Below are 14,362 nucleotides of genomic sequence, written 5' to 3' on the forward strand. Positions count from 1 at the left end.
GAAATAGTATTAGTAGCAAGCTACGAATGTATATAAGCCGTTGTGATAGGTGGATTCTCTTACTTTCAGCCCCTTTGGTGATTGTGACCATGCAGTGGCCACTCACAGTTTTTCTTGAAACATTACTGAAACAATGTTTTGTCAATGTTTGCTCCACATCTTCCAAAATGTATTTTGTGTGCACTTGTTGCATGAATTTTACACTTTGCTTTAAAAAGTAATGTAAACATGCCAACATTGGACTTCTGGTTATTGCATGCTGCATAGCTCTCACAGTGACAACTGGCAGATTCTCACCTCCACTCCGAACCAAAGCTAAGAACACAGCATAACATTGGAAGAAGTCTCATATGAATACATTAATTAAAAAAAATCATTGATGCTTTAAAAGACAATGAAATTCAATGAGGGAGTCAAATGGCGCTCACTGAAATGTCAGCAGATACAGAGATAACAGGGGAACTAGGCCTGGATCATGCAGAGCAAAGCATGGTAAGTGTGTGCACTTTGTTTAATAAAAGGGATTATTATCTCTTCCCTGTCTTCTTACCTGTGGGACCTGTAAAACTAGAGGACCTGGTATCCAGTGAGCTTTGGTTCCAATCCCAGTGTCCTCACAGTTAGCATTATTAGTATCTATCTATTATTATTGGCCAGATAATTAATCCAATGTTGTGTCCCTAATAAATACTTACCTGAGATATTCTAATCTCGTAATCCACATGGGGAATATAACAATCCCTATAAACAGAACAGACCACTCACAAGGAGCTCCTAAAGCAAAATGAACAAACCTGCCTATTTAATAGCGGAGCAGCCAATCAGGAGCCGTCTCTTATCCATGGCTGAATTGTGGAAGAGACCACTCCTGATTGCTGCCCATTTTGGTATCTACTTTGGGCTTATACATGGGACTGTCAAAAATGCTGTGGGCTATCTTAACCCTACATTCCTCTCCAACATATGTACACTATCAGGTGAAATGCACACTATCAGATTTTTCTGTGTTCCCTCCCTGGTTTGCAAACACAGAACTATATACATTTGTATAATTGTTAGGAAATATTACCTTTCAAATTAGACATGGGAAAGATGTCAGTGTGTACAATACATTGTTAAAAAATGTAATATTGTGCCTTATGTCCCTTTCACATTGTTATAATTATTTTGTAAACATATTCTTTTCACCCAGATCATCTATTTTTTTCTGTAAATACTAAGTTATGCACTATGCAGAAAAATAAATAAAAAGCCCAAAGCGCAGAATTACATGTGAAATGGCATTTTCAGCACTATGTACTGTCCTACAGAGATGCTTGTTGCAAATTGTGACAGAAGGCTGCTCAGGAGATAAACTGCTTTGTGTTTATGGTATTACAATTGAGGCTATTATTCTATTATTGCATAGTGCAGATGTTATTACGTAGTAAAAAAAAGAACAAAAATATAGATGTCACGATGAGGTGAGGTGCACTTTAAAAATAAATAAATAAATAAATAAAACAATTAGAAATTTAACTATATTTAAATGGCTTAAGTCTGATTATAGCCATATATTTTATATAGATGCTTGAAAGAACATGTTCTTTATTGTTTTGTCTATGGCTTTGAAATAAAACATAGTTTTTAAACATATTGGGCCTGATTCATTAAGGGAAGTAAGGCAAAAAATTGAGCAAGTTTTCTCCTGGACCAAATATGTTAAAATGCAAGGGGTGCAAATTAGTTTATTATTTTGCACATAAGCTGTTTTTTATGTAGCACACAAATACTGGATAGCTTATTTGTACACTGAAATTTAAAGTTGATCTAGGACTTGCCCTATCCCAACTAAAAATCTGTCTCAACATTTTAAATGTAGATCCCCCTCCAATGCAACATGGTTCTGCCAATGTGCAAAGTTATTTCTTTTTTTGTTTACTTTCCTTAATGAATCAGACCCATTGACTTATTTTTTTTTTATTTAACTAAATTATTCATATGCAAACAAAACAAGTCAGAGTCATGGAGGTTCCACCTTGCAACTTACACGACTTAAAGGATCTACTGCAAAAGTCTTGGTGGCACAAGACACCTTCTGAGGTCTTGTGGAGTGCATGGGGGCTTAGTGGTTAGCCCTGCATCACAGCACTGGCGGCAGGTCTTGTCAGGTGTTCAGGATATGCAGTGGTTAGTATCTATCACAAGTGGTCCAAGGAAGGACCAGCAAAAGGCCATGGGCGCCCAAAGCTCTTTGATGCACGTGGAAAGCGAAGGCTAGGCAATTTGGTCCAATCCCACAGAAGACCTACTATAGCACAAATTGCCTAAGAATTTAATGCTGGCGATGATAGAAAGGTACCAGAACAAACAGTGCAGAAAGAAAACTTCATAATAAACACCTTGAGCCTGAGTCATTAAGTCACGGATACTGAGCGCATCGTGCGGTTATTCTCAACGGCACGTAAATCGGCTCTGCAATACCCCCGGAGTTAGCAAGGAACGGATCTCAAGATACGTGTGGTGTTGACTATGGGTGTAGGTTCACTTTGCTGTACTAAACCAGACACTGCAGGATGCATACAATATGTATGTGGAATATGAAATCTCAAAAGAACGCACAAAAAAAAAAATATTAATCAATTAATGTTACCTGTCAATAATATAGTGATTTATGATTAGAAATGGAAATTGTATAAAACTAATTTTTTATTATAATTTTTTTGTTTTCCCTTGATAAACATTAGGGTTAGGTTGTCCTTAATGTCTACTGTACATAGAATACAGTTGCTTCTGATTGCAGACACAAGTTATAGCATGCATACGATACTGACTCAGGACTTTGACTAGCCCCTTAGCTAGTGCAAGAGATACGGCAGAAAAACAAGAAACTTTCACAGGCGTAAAGCTTTACTCTGACATTGCTGCATTTGCTTGAATTTGGCACTCCCACACTGTGCATCGAGTATGGGCACACACCCCTTCCCACCCTGTTCACTCCTCGAAATCGTAGACCATCGTAACTGTCATTTCTATTGACATGTGCAGAAGGCAATTGCATACAATACGCATAAAAAAAGATACGTTCCTTAATAACTCAGGCCCCTTATCTGTCCAGCACTAACTAAACGCACAGGAACACCCTCTCTCCTGTAAAGAACCTTGTGTCCCTTACACATACAAAATCTAAAGGTAATTGGTCGCCATTTGCAGAGTCTTTCAGGAGGCATCCAACCTCAGCCACAGGTCTGAGAGACAGAGGAAACTGTCAAGCAATGTCTTAAAACACCACTCACAGGTGCATCCACTAACCAGTCTGCTGGCAGAAAAGAGGACCTGGGGGTAAATGTATCAAGCTGAGAGTTTTCCGGCGGGTTTGAAAAACCAATCAGATTCTAGCTATCATTTATTTAGTACATTCTACAAAATGATAGCTAGAATCTGATTGGTTGCTATAGGCAACATCTTCACTTTTCAAACCCGCCGGAAAACTCTCAGCTTGATACATTTACCCCCTGGACTGGGCCTTGTAAATGAAGCCCACTCTACGCTCTCCATTTACACCCCAGGGACCCTTACCTGTTTTTCCAGAAGATGAATACACACTTTGGGAAGCTCCTTCCCATACAAGACAGTCTCCCTTCTATTTTAGAGCATACAAGATTGAAAGCCTGGGGCATTTACCTCTGCCATTCAATACTTGCCCATTGCTTCTGTCACACTATCAATAAATTTGAAATTGCTATCTATGACAGCCAATAACACAGACATTTTTTTTACAATTGTAAAATTGGAAGCCACTATTAGAGGACATTTGAACCCTTATAGGTTTGCTATTGATTGCTCCGATACAATGTGGAAACTTGCTGCATTGCTTGCCACAGCTCTACAGAGAGTTTTGGTATCACCTTTGACTTCAACACCAATCAACTAGAGAAGTAGAAAAAATGTAAAACTTGCCAGAATCTTATAATAAATGTATATTCCAGGTGTATGTCTGAGTATAAATATGTGTAAGCCTGTGGATTAGCGGTTGTTCAGTACAAAATACTCAACACAGCATATAGAAATCTTCTATAACACAGCAGACTTTTTTGCTGTTGAACAGCAGGATGCACAAGGTGCAGCAGCTAATCAAAGGTCTTGACTGATATCAAAGTAAACGCATAGAACTTGTCATCATATGTTCTCAAATTCATGCTGACAAGGTTACAATTGTGGCTGGTCAGTTTATGAGAAAACAAGTGATGTACACAATGCATCCTCCTACACCTTTGGGCCAACAACCTACTGACCATATTTTCTCTCACTAAAGCAGGATACAATTGTCACCAGTATATAGAATAGAATTGTGTGAGAAGTTGTAGGAGGAGCTGGTGAATACAATTGATAACACTGCTAAAACAGAATTTCGAATACATATAACTAATCCTGACTTTTAAAAAATAAACATTATGGGCCCGATTCAGCAAGGAACGCATACTGCGCGCAATGTGCGTTTGTTTTAAAAGGCGTGGAATTCAGGCATACTCACGCCCGTATTCAACAAGTGGCAGATCTGAAGATAGGTGTGCTGATGAATTCGGGTGTATATCTGCTCAGCTTTACTAAACAAGACACTGCAGCCAATGCTTATGTAGAAAATAAATTTGCAAAAGAACGCACATAAAAAAAGAAGAATTTAATGCCACCTGTTAATAATATATACAATAATGATAAAAACAGCTAAACAAATGTTGTTTTCCCATGAAATACATTTATTAATATGTTCTTTATGTCCACTGAACATATAATATTTATTACATTTACTCCTGATTGCAAACACGTGTAATGCCATGCATACGCTCTCCCCTCCCCCGCCCCCCTAGCTGTGCTTTGAGCTCACTGAGTTACTGTGCTTACTGTTTACTGTACTGTGCTGTCTCACCTCGTATTGTAATTTTGTTTGTCCCTGTACGGCGCTACGGACACCTAGTGGCGCCCTATAAATAAAAATTAATAATAATAATAATAATAATACGCGACTGTCATAAACTAGTACTTAGGATTTAGACTAGCCCTGTAGATGAAGCAAGAGATATGGCACAAAATCAAGTACCTTTGAGAAGTTTGCCACGCCCTTACTGTACATTGACTACAGGCAAACGCCCCTTCCCGGCTCCGTTCCCTCCCTGATATCGTAAGCTATAGTAAGCATCTTTTGTGTACGCAGATGAATTGAAAGTTGCTGTATTTAGTTGCGTATGGTGAGGATCTGGGCATACGCAGATCAAATTTGTGGGTTTAATGCTCAAAATCGTCATTTATGTTGCTTGATGAATCAGGCTCTATAAGGTAAATATTGTCTGTACTCAAATCTAGTACACAGCCATAGGCATACATAAAAGTGTTCTTGATGCTCTCTATTATGAATTATTATTATTTTACTATTATTATTTCTCTCTATATAAGATCAGAGATTCTAAGAGAATGTGGTCACTCTTTGGTGAACACTACTGTCCCAGTTAGCTGTGGATTAAGAAAATGAATAGGAAAAGTGTAACAAAAGGGTGGCTTGGTCTTGTCACCCTCCTCTTGTGGCACTCCTGCACATCTCTTATAAGTTGTACTAGTATTGAGACAAAACAATAGCATTTATGGAACTGAATAATATTCTGAACTTAATATCCTATGTCTTACAGTCACTGCAAATCTTGGTTCTCATCATAAAATTGAGTATGGGCTAATAAATCCTCCACGTGTAGAGAAGACTCACATCGACCTGGATCTAAAGGTAATTTACCACTTTTCAAAACAACATCTAAAAACATATTTTCCCATGCAGCAAACATCACATGCATTAACAAAGAATATATTTTCAAGTAAGAAGGGTTTCAAAATCAGGTAAATACCTGCAAATGATCATTCTCATCATGAACATTTCCCACCTCCCAACACTTTTAGACTACAATGTGGAAATAATGCTGTGTGTTTTTTCATATTTTATATCATAGTCCAGTGGTTCCCAAACTTTTTCAGTTCGCTGCACCCTTAGAGTCTCCATCATTTTTTCAAGGCACCCCTCCAAAATAATTACCGGGCAGTCCCATTTTATAAGTAGTTGGGTCAAGAAACGTAATAAGTATTTAGATCAGGACAGAAATACTTATTTAGTTGTATGCAATAAATACACATAAATCCAAGGGAAAAGAATATGTTTATATATATTTTTTCAATTATATTTCTGTCAAAGAATAATTTACAGCTAACTCACACTGTGCCCTCCTTCATCTCGACACACTGTGCCCTCCTTCATTTCCACACACTCTGTACCCCCTCTGCATCATCACACACTCTGTGCCCCCTCTGCATCGTCACAAACTCTGTGCCCCCTCTGCATCATCACACACTCTGTGCCCGCTCTGCATCCTCCTCTTACTATGTGCCCCTTCTACATCCATCACCCGCTCTGTGTCCCCTCTGCATCTATCACACACCCTGTGCCCCCTCTGCATCTATCACTCGCTCTGTGCCCCCTCTACATCCATCACTCGCTCTGTGCCCCCTCTGCATCCATCACTCGCTCTGTGCCCCCTCTGCATCCTCCTCACACTCTGTGCCCCATCTGCATCCTACTCTCACTTTGTGCCCCCTCTGCATCATCCTGTTTCTTTTTTTTCTCTACCTGGCCGCGGCACCCCTGTGACAGCTCCGTAGCACCCCTGGAAGCCGCGGCGCACACTTTGGGAACCGCTGTTATAGTCAATTAAAACTTTAATTATTATTGGTAATCAAGCCATTGTCTACTAGTCCTTTTTTGTGCCTGATTAACCACTGAAATAGTCATAGTTCTTATATCTTCTCTATTGAATTTTTTTTTTACATTAGACCAGCACACCCCTTAGTCAAGTGTTTTAATACAGAGGGAGCAAACCTCACACTCCACATATTTCATATCATCTTCCCAAGTTCATTAGCCTGTCAGAGAAATTCTTGACCACAAACTTGTGCTTTGAAGTAGCCATAGTCCTCATTTTCACCAAGGCACCTAAGTTTACAGAGCAAAATGGGGGCATTTACAGAAGAGCAGAAGCTTCCATCAGCCATTGATAAGCAGAGTGAGTGCGTCCTTTGCAATGTATGAAGTTGGCACACCTCAGCGCCTCATTTTGCAGAGCAGACCCAAAATAACATTTTACCTCCTATGTTTAGCCAAGGCTATATTTTCAGCACTATGTTTAAATGGGAAAAGGCTATATTTTCAGTCCCTTCCTAGCACTAAACTGCATATAGAGCACTTTAATTGATTCCGATTCATGACTTTTACTTACCAGCTTATAGTGGAGACAACACTATTTGAAGAAAGTTTGTTGTCTATAAATAAAACAGAGAGGATTTTCCCTATTACTGACTTGTCCAAAAATACATAAGAAATAATTTTGAGTTTACAGTACCTTTGCATTATCTCAAATAGCAGAGAATGGGGGAACATGAAAGAAACTATCAAATATATCAAAGGGTTTTAACAAGGTACTGCAGGGAAACATTTTTCAAAGGAAGAGAAGTATTAGAACATGAGGACATGCACTGAAACTGGAGGGAGGTAGGTTCAGAGGAAAAAGTACTTCACAAAAAGGGTAGTGGATAAGTGGAATAGCCTCCCATCAGAGGTGGTAGAGGCTAATAGAGTAGAGCAGTTTAATCATGCTTGGGATAGTCATAAGAATATCCTTACAAAGAATAAAGGATCAAATGGGTTTTGAGGTTACCATAGGTTAACAAAACAATGGGCAGACTAGATGGGCGAAGCAGTTCTTATCTTCTGTCACAATTGATGATTCTAAGAAAACCCTATTTAAAAATAATAATGTGTAGTGTTTGTGTTTCAAGGGTTGCCATAAACAGTACATTTTATTGCACACAGGGAACCACACAGCACACTGGAGCTGAGGGACAGCAAGACTTTAATATGGTCCCCATCATATTACCTGAAATGACGAAATCTATGATCTTGGTTGGGATGTCTGAATATTTTTTCAACACTTTAGGAAAAGCCTACTTCATGTCTGTTGTTCTAAAACTGGAACTAACACAGGAACAGGTAATAACAGAGATATATATGTATGTTGAGTGTAAAATTTGATTATCACTAAGTGTTTGTCAGGTCTGTGAGACGTACCAGATATAGACTGTTCCATGTAAAGTAATGTAGATAGATGGCCCCAGACACATGTCTGACATATGACAAGCTGTTATGTATTTGGCAATGATAACTGCAGTACACAGGGAACGCAATGCACAGAGGAACACCATTGCACAGAGTGAATCCCCGTTGAACAAAGACAACATTTAATATATCACAGAGTCCCTAGACCCTTACTTTTTCTAGGACGTGGTGGCTCTACTTCCACCTCAGAAAATTGGAGCGTAAATAGATATATTAGGGGTTTGGCTGGCCTGATTGGGGTTTATGAACATTTGTCCAAAAATTTTTTCCTGTATTGTTGAGAAGTATGATGTAACCTCTGTTATTTCCCTAATAGTGTTTAGAGGAATGGGTTACAACAATGGTTTACAGAACCTTTTACTTGTGCTCCAATTCCTATAAATTAACCCATATGCTTCTTGTGTTTCTTGATCTATATTACAATCTCTCACAAGCTTGGCCCCCTTTACCCTTGTTTTGATGCATACTTCAATGTAATGTTTTATTAATAGCATAATATTCGGACATTGGCGCAAATACCATTGTTGCGGCAGTTGCCATGCACCAGGGCCCATGGAGATATTTGGGCCCACTGCATGACAGATGTAGAGGGTCAGGGGCCGTGGTTCCTGCCTTCCTGCACCGGGGCCCAGAGTTCGTTAGTTCTGCCTCTGTATCCGGATTAGGAAAGGAAGGTAATTGGCCTCCTGAAGTTCTAACAGAGGAATGCCTATGATTGCAATTTAAAGCACTTGTCCTTATTTACAGAGAACTCAGTGGAGAATCATTTGTATATGACATATGAGACTGTGATTGAATGAAAAGTTCTGCAACTCATTCATTGAATAATAAATAGTTGATTGGGTTATTTTTCCTTATTCATTTATAAAGTGGACTTTTTTTTATGTTGAATGTAAATAAATATATTTTTATGAAGATTTGGATGTGTGGGATGTAATGTTTGGGTAGCTTGGTTGCGCTCCCTTTTTTTCTGTTTTGTTTTTGTTATTTGATGATACATTATTGCATAGTAATTTTTGATTGGAGCAGCAACTAGTTTTCCAAACATAATAATATAGAAATATAATTATAAGTTGTAATATTTATATGAAAAGGAACAAAAGTGTTAATTTATATTATATGTGTGTTAGCAAATCATACTAATTAGTTTTAGTGGTGTAATTGTTCTTGTTGATTAAGAATTCAAGTCAGTGCCCAATCGATATTCATGGTGGATATTGAATGTATCTTGCAACTATCTGTATTAATGGATGGAATGAAGCAAAAATAGGTGCATGAAGTCGCAACAGAATGGAAAGTGGCATTTACACTACATTATCAAAGGTTTAAAGTTTTGTTAAATACCCTTAACATGTAGGAAATCATTTTAATTATGTATTATTTTACAGTATCCACATGCATTCTGGCTGAGAACTGGGGATTATGGGTCCTTTATCCCTGAGGTATGTGATTTCTTTCTCCTTACAAAGAATAAAGGATCAAATGGGTTTTGAGGTTACCATAGGTTAACAAAACAATGGGCAGACTAGATGGGCGAAGCAGTTCTTATCTGCTGTCACAATTGATGAAGCCTAAATCTAATGCTGTTTACTATTAAAATTTTACGGCAGAACTAAACCTAAAGGAAATATAAGCCAAACCCAGACCTTCCTGAAAGAGAAAACATGTTAAAACATACAAATCGAGAACCATAAATCAAAACAGGGACTGGGTGAGTGGGCAATTTCCAGTGAAAAGAAGAAGAAAACCACATAGGCTTAAACTTTTATAACCTCCCCTTGTCTCAGTCTGTACCATATAAAATCCACAGATTGGCCAGCACATGCCTACTACCCACAGGCTTAAAACATTGACTCCTGCATGTCCCATAATATAGGATCACAAACAATTTAGGAGCTTATATGCCTTCAGGCCTACCCCAACCCTCAGCTTTTTCTACGAAAGTCTCTTAACATGAAAACACAAGGCTTTTGGTAGCTTATACTGGTAAAACTTGTTGACATGAGTGTTTTATGCATATATGTTTGTATGCTTCTTACATTACACTAGAGCACAAGTAGAGCATTTTTTTCATGGCCGTTCACATAAATGTAACTGCAAAACCAAACATAATGTTTAACCCTTTTTGGAACTTGTTGCAGATATGATCATCCAAAACACATATACACTATATGGACAAAAGTATTCGGACGCTTGACCATTACAGCAATAGGGACTGTAATGACATTGTATTTTTATACATATACTTTAATATGGAGTTGGTCCCCCTTTTGCAGTGATAACAGCTTCCACTTTTCTTGGAAGGCTTTCCACAAGATGCTGGAGTGTTTCCGTGGACATTTGTGCCCATTTATTTCGTAAAGCATTTATGAGGTCAGGGACTGATGTTGGACAAGGCCTGGCTTGCATTCTCCGTTCCGGTTCATCCCAAAGGTGTTCAATTGTGTTGAGGTCATAGCTCTCTGTGGGCTAGTCAAGTTCTTCCACACCGAACTCAACAAACCATGTCTTTGTAGTCCTTGCTTTGTGCACTGGGGTACAGTCATGTTGGAATAGAAAAGGTCCTTCCCCAAACTGTTGCCACAAAGTTGGTAGCATTGTCTAAAATGACTTGGTATGCCTAAGCATTAAGATTGCCCTTCACTGGAGAGACGGGGCCTAGCCCAAACCCTGAAAAACAGCCCCATACCATTATCCCTTTTCCAGCGAACTTCACAGTTTGCATAATGCAGTCAGGCAGGTAACGTTCTCCCGCAATCCGCCAAACCCAGACTCACCCATCTGACTGCCAAACAAAAAAGCGTGATCCGTCATTCCACAAAACATGTTTCCACTGCTCCACAGTTCAATGTTGGTGTGCATCACTACATCCGAAGCTTGGCATTGGTCTTGGTGATGTGAAGCTTGCACGCAGTTGCTCGGCCATGGAAACCCATTCCACTAAGCTCCCGCTGCACAGTTTTTCTGTTTACATTAATGCCAGTGGAAGTTCGGATCTCTTCAGCTATGGAATCAGCAGAGCATTGGCGACTTTTATGCACCTTAGCAGTCATGGACCTCACTCTGTTGTTTTACGTGGTCTTCCGCTTCATGGCTGAGTGGCTGTTCTTCCTAAATGCTTCCACTTTCTATAAAATTAATTACAGTTGACCGTGGAATATCCAGCAGGGGTAAAATTTCACGCACCGTCTTATTGCAAAGGTGGCATCGTATCACAGTACCACGCTTGAAGTCACTGAGCTCTTCAGAACGTCCCATTTTGTATCTCAAATGTTTGCAAATGGAGACTGCATGGATAGGTGCTTGATTTTATACACCTCTGGCAATGGGTCTGATTGATACACCTCAATTCAATAATTAACAGGTTCGGCCAAATACTTTTTTCCATATAGTGTATATATAGCATATACTTTAATGATCTCTGTGATTACAGTAATGGGTTTAACAAAGTTTATCAGCACATATACTGGCACTGTCTGTGGAATCCCTCCAAACTAATGGAAGTAGTTAAATTGTGATTTCAATAATATTATATGACACTATGGTTTATAAGAAACCTGCTTTTCTAAGACCTACTGTACTGCTGACCAGCTACTTGGAGCATAAGTAACTGTGAAAGTTTATGGTGGAACATTGGTTACCCAAATAACACAGTGACATTTAAATGCTCCTGTATTTTGTGTTTATTGTTTTAATATAAAATGCTTTCATCATATTAGCTGACTAGGAAAACCACTGCAGCACTTTAAAATCAATGATTTTTAAGTTTATTGTGAAAATTTTAAATAAATGAAATTTAGCATGTATTGTATTAGACATATGAATACTTTGTGTTATATTAAGAAGCATAACTGTGTTTTTTCTACGAAAGATGAAGAAATATTACCCTCAGTCCCAGGCTATGATACTTACTGTAAGAGCCACCAAGCCTCCTATGGTGCACTTGACTTCCAAGTTCACTATGGAGATAGAAGGCGTTCTTCAGGCTTTGGTTGTCCTGCCATATTTTCTCACAAGACAAGTATTTTCAGTCCCCGTGGTAAGTACTATATTAATAAAACAATGCTGAAACTAAGTCTCTTTTACTGTAGGCTTTTATTGATGAACGGGAAACAGCTGCTTTTTCACATGCTGGCTTAATGTGTAGGTACAGGATGTGTAGGGGTACAGTTCATCATCAACATCATCATTAACATTTATTTATATAGCACCAAAAAATTCTGTAGCGCTTTACAATTGAGAACGAACATTAATAAGACAATACTGGGTAATACATACACACAGAGAGGTAAGAGAACCCTGCTCGCAAGCTTACAATCTATGGGTACAGTTACCGTTGTTGAAATGAATGAGTGCCAGGCCATCTCATATGATGAAAATAAATGAGGCAGGTCTTTGTTTCCGTCTTCCAACTTTATTCTCCAGTTGTTACATAGATAGTAGTTCCACATAGCATAAGAGCTGACACTCTTACATTGTAGGATTGTCATTCTCTCTCACTGCCTCTATACAGTTACAGTCACACCGACTGTGCACTTGTCCTTATCCCTTCAGACTCACTACAGCTTCACCAGCCTCTCTTTGGGGCATATTCCATTTGGATTCGGTAACGCGCGTTATCGTGGAACCTGCGCAGTATTCACGGTAATACGGTTCCGTAATAACATGGATTTTCCTATTTACCCTATGGGGTGCGCACGAAAATCCACCTTATTGCGGTACCGTGGATTGACTTTGCGGTCCGTTCCGTCGCGTTCCCGTGGACCGGAAACCTAATTGAATATGCCCCTTTGTGTTCTACTCTTAGAACTCAGATAGCAGAACCATTTACTAAAGCAGCACTCAGAATAGACCAGATTTGGACAGCCAAGTCGGTATCACTTGACATCACTCGACAGGTTATAGTCAAAGTGATATGACAGTTAGACAGGAATCAATTGGAAGCAGAAAAAAATTCAAAACTTCAAACTTTGAGCTAGGAACTTAGCCCGGCCCTACTTTTTAACACTAGGGTCCAGCAAACCCTCTCTTAGGGCTATATTTACTAAGCTGCGGGTTTGAAAAATTGGGGATGTTGCCTATAGCAACCAATCAGATTTTAGCTTTCATTTATTTAGTACCTTCTACAAAATGACAGCTAGAATCTGATTGGTTGCTATAGGCAACATCCTCATTTTTTCAAACTCGCAGCTTAGTAAATCTAGCCCTTAGTGTTAGTACATTTGCTCAAACGCCACAAGGGGGGGTAGCATTAACTTAATTACATTTATAACTTGTAATATAAATATATTGAGCTTTCAACAGAATTATTTAATTTGTTGCATTGCCTGCAGATGTCACTGTTGATACACAAAAGGAACAAACAACCTAAATCCTAAACCCATAAACAATCTAAAGCCTAAACCCATACTTCAATCATTCATAAACAGAAATCTTAGCTTGTTAAAACAGACACTCATTGATATAAAGCTCTGGGTGATGGTCTCCTCTCTCCTTTATTAAGGAGAACTTTAAAAGCATCGATAGCGATGAGACTGTTTAACAAATCACAAATTAATTTACCACAGTGCACACTAAAAGGACTCTGGTTTTAAGACAATCATATAGTGATCCCATAATTTTGAAATAAAAAAAAGTCCCTAATATCTACGCCATACTTTATTTAGGTCCCATCACATGTAAAATAGTTATAGGAAACTATAGTAGCTTCCACTGTTATTTTCTGGATTATGAGAAAATAAGCTATACGAAATAAAGATTTTGGGTAAAACAATGGGACACGGAAGCCTTAGATTGACAAATTACATGTTGGCAAATATAACTGATTATGTCAGATTTTCCGTGGCACAGTGTCTGTTGGTGCTGGTGGAGTGTTGTATCTGTTGTCGTGTGGGAGTATTAATATATAAGTAGGCTTACCTTGCTCTTTCTCCTGTTTGCTCAGTTTGTAGATGTGCTTTGTTTGTTCTTTTGGGTAGGGACCATTGTTTGATCAGTTCAAACTGTTGTTTGAACTGATCAAACAATGTTTCCTACCCAAAGAACAAACCATTGAAACCGTTGTTTGAACTGGAATGACGAGTTGTAAGTGAATATAAGGTAGAGAAAAGAGGTCGAAAAATAAGTGAATCGCTAAGATTACTGCTTTGCTTCACCAATTCACAGGAAAATGAATGG

This window comes from Mixophyes fleayi, chromosome 6 (genome assembly GCF_038048845.1).
Source record: "Mixophyes fleayi isolate aMixFle1 chromosome 6, aMixFle1.hap1, whole genome shotgun sequence".
Classification (NCBI taxonomy): Eukaryota; Metazoa; Chordata; class Amphibia; order Anura; family Limnodynastidae; genus Mixophyes; species Mixophyes fleayi.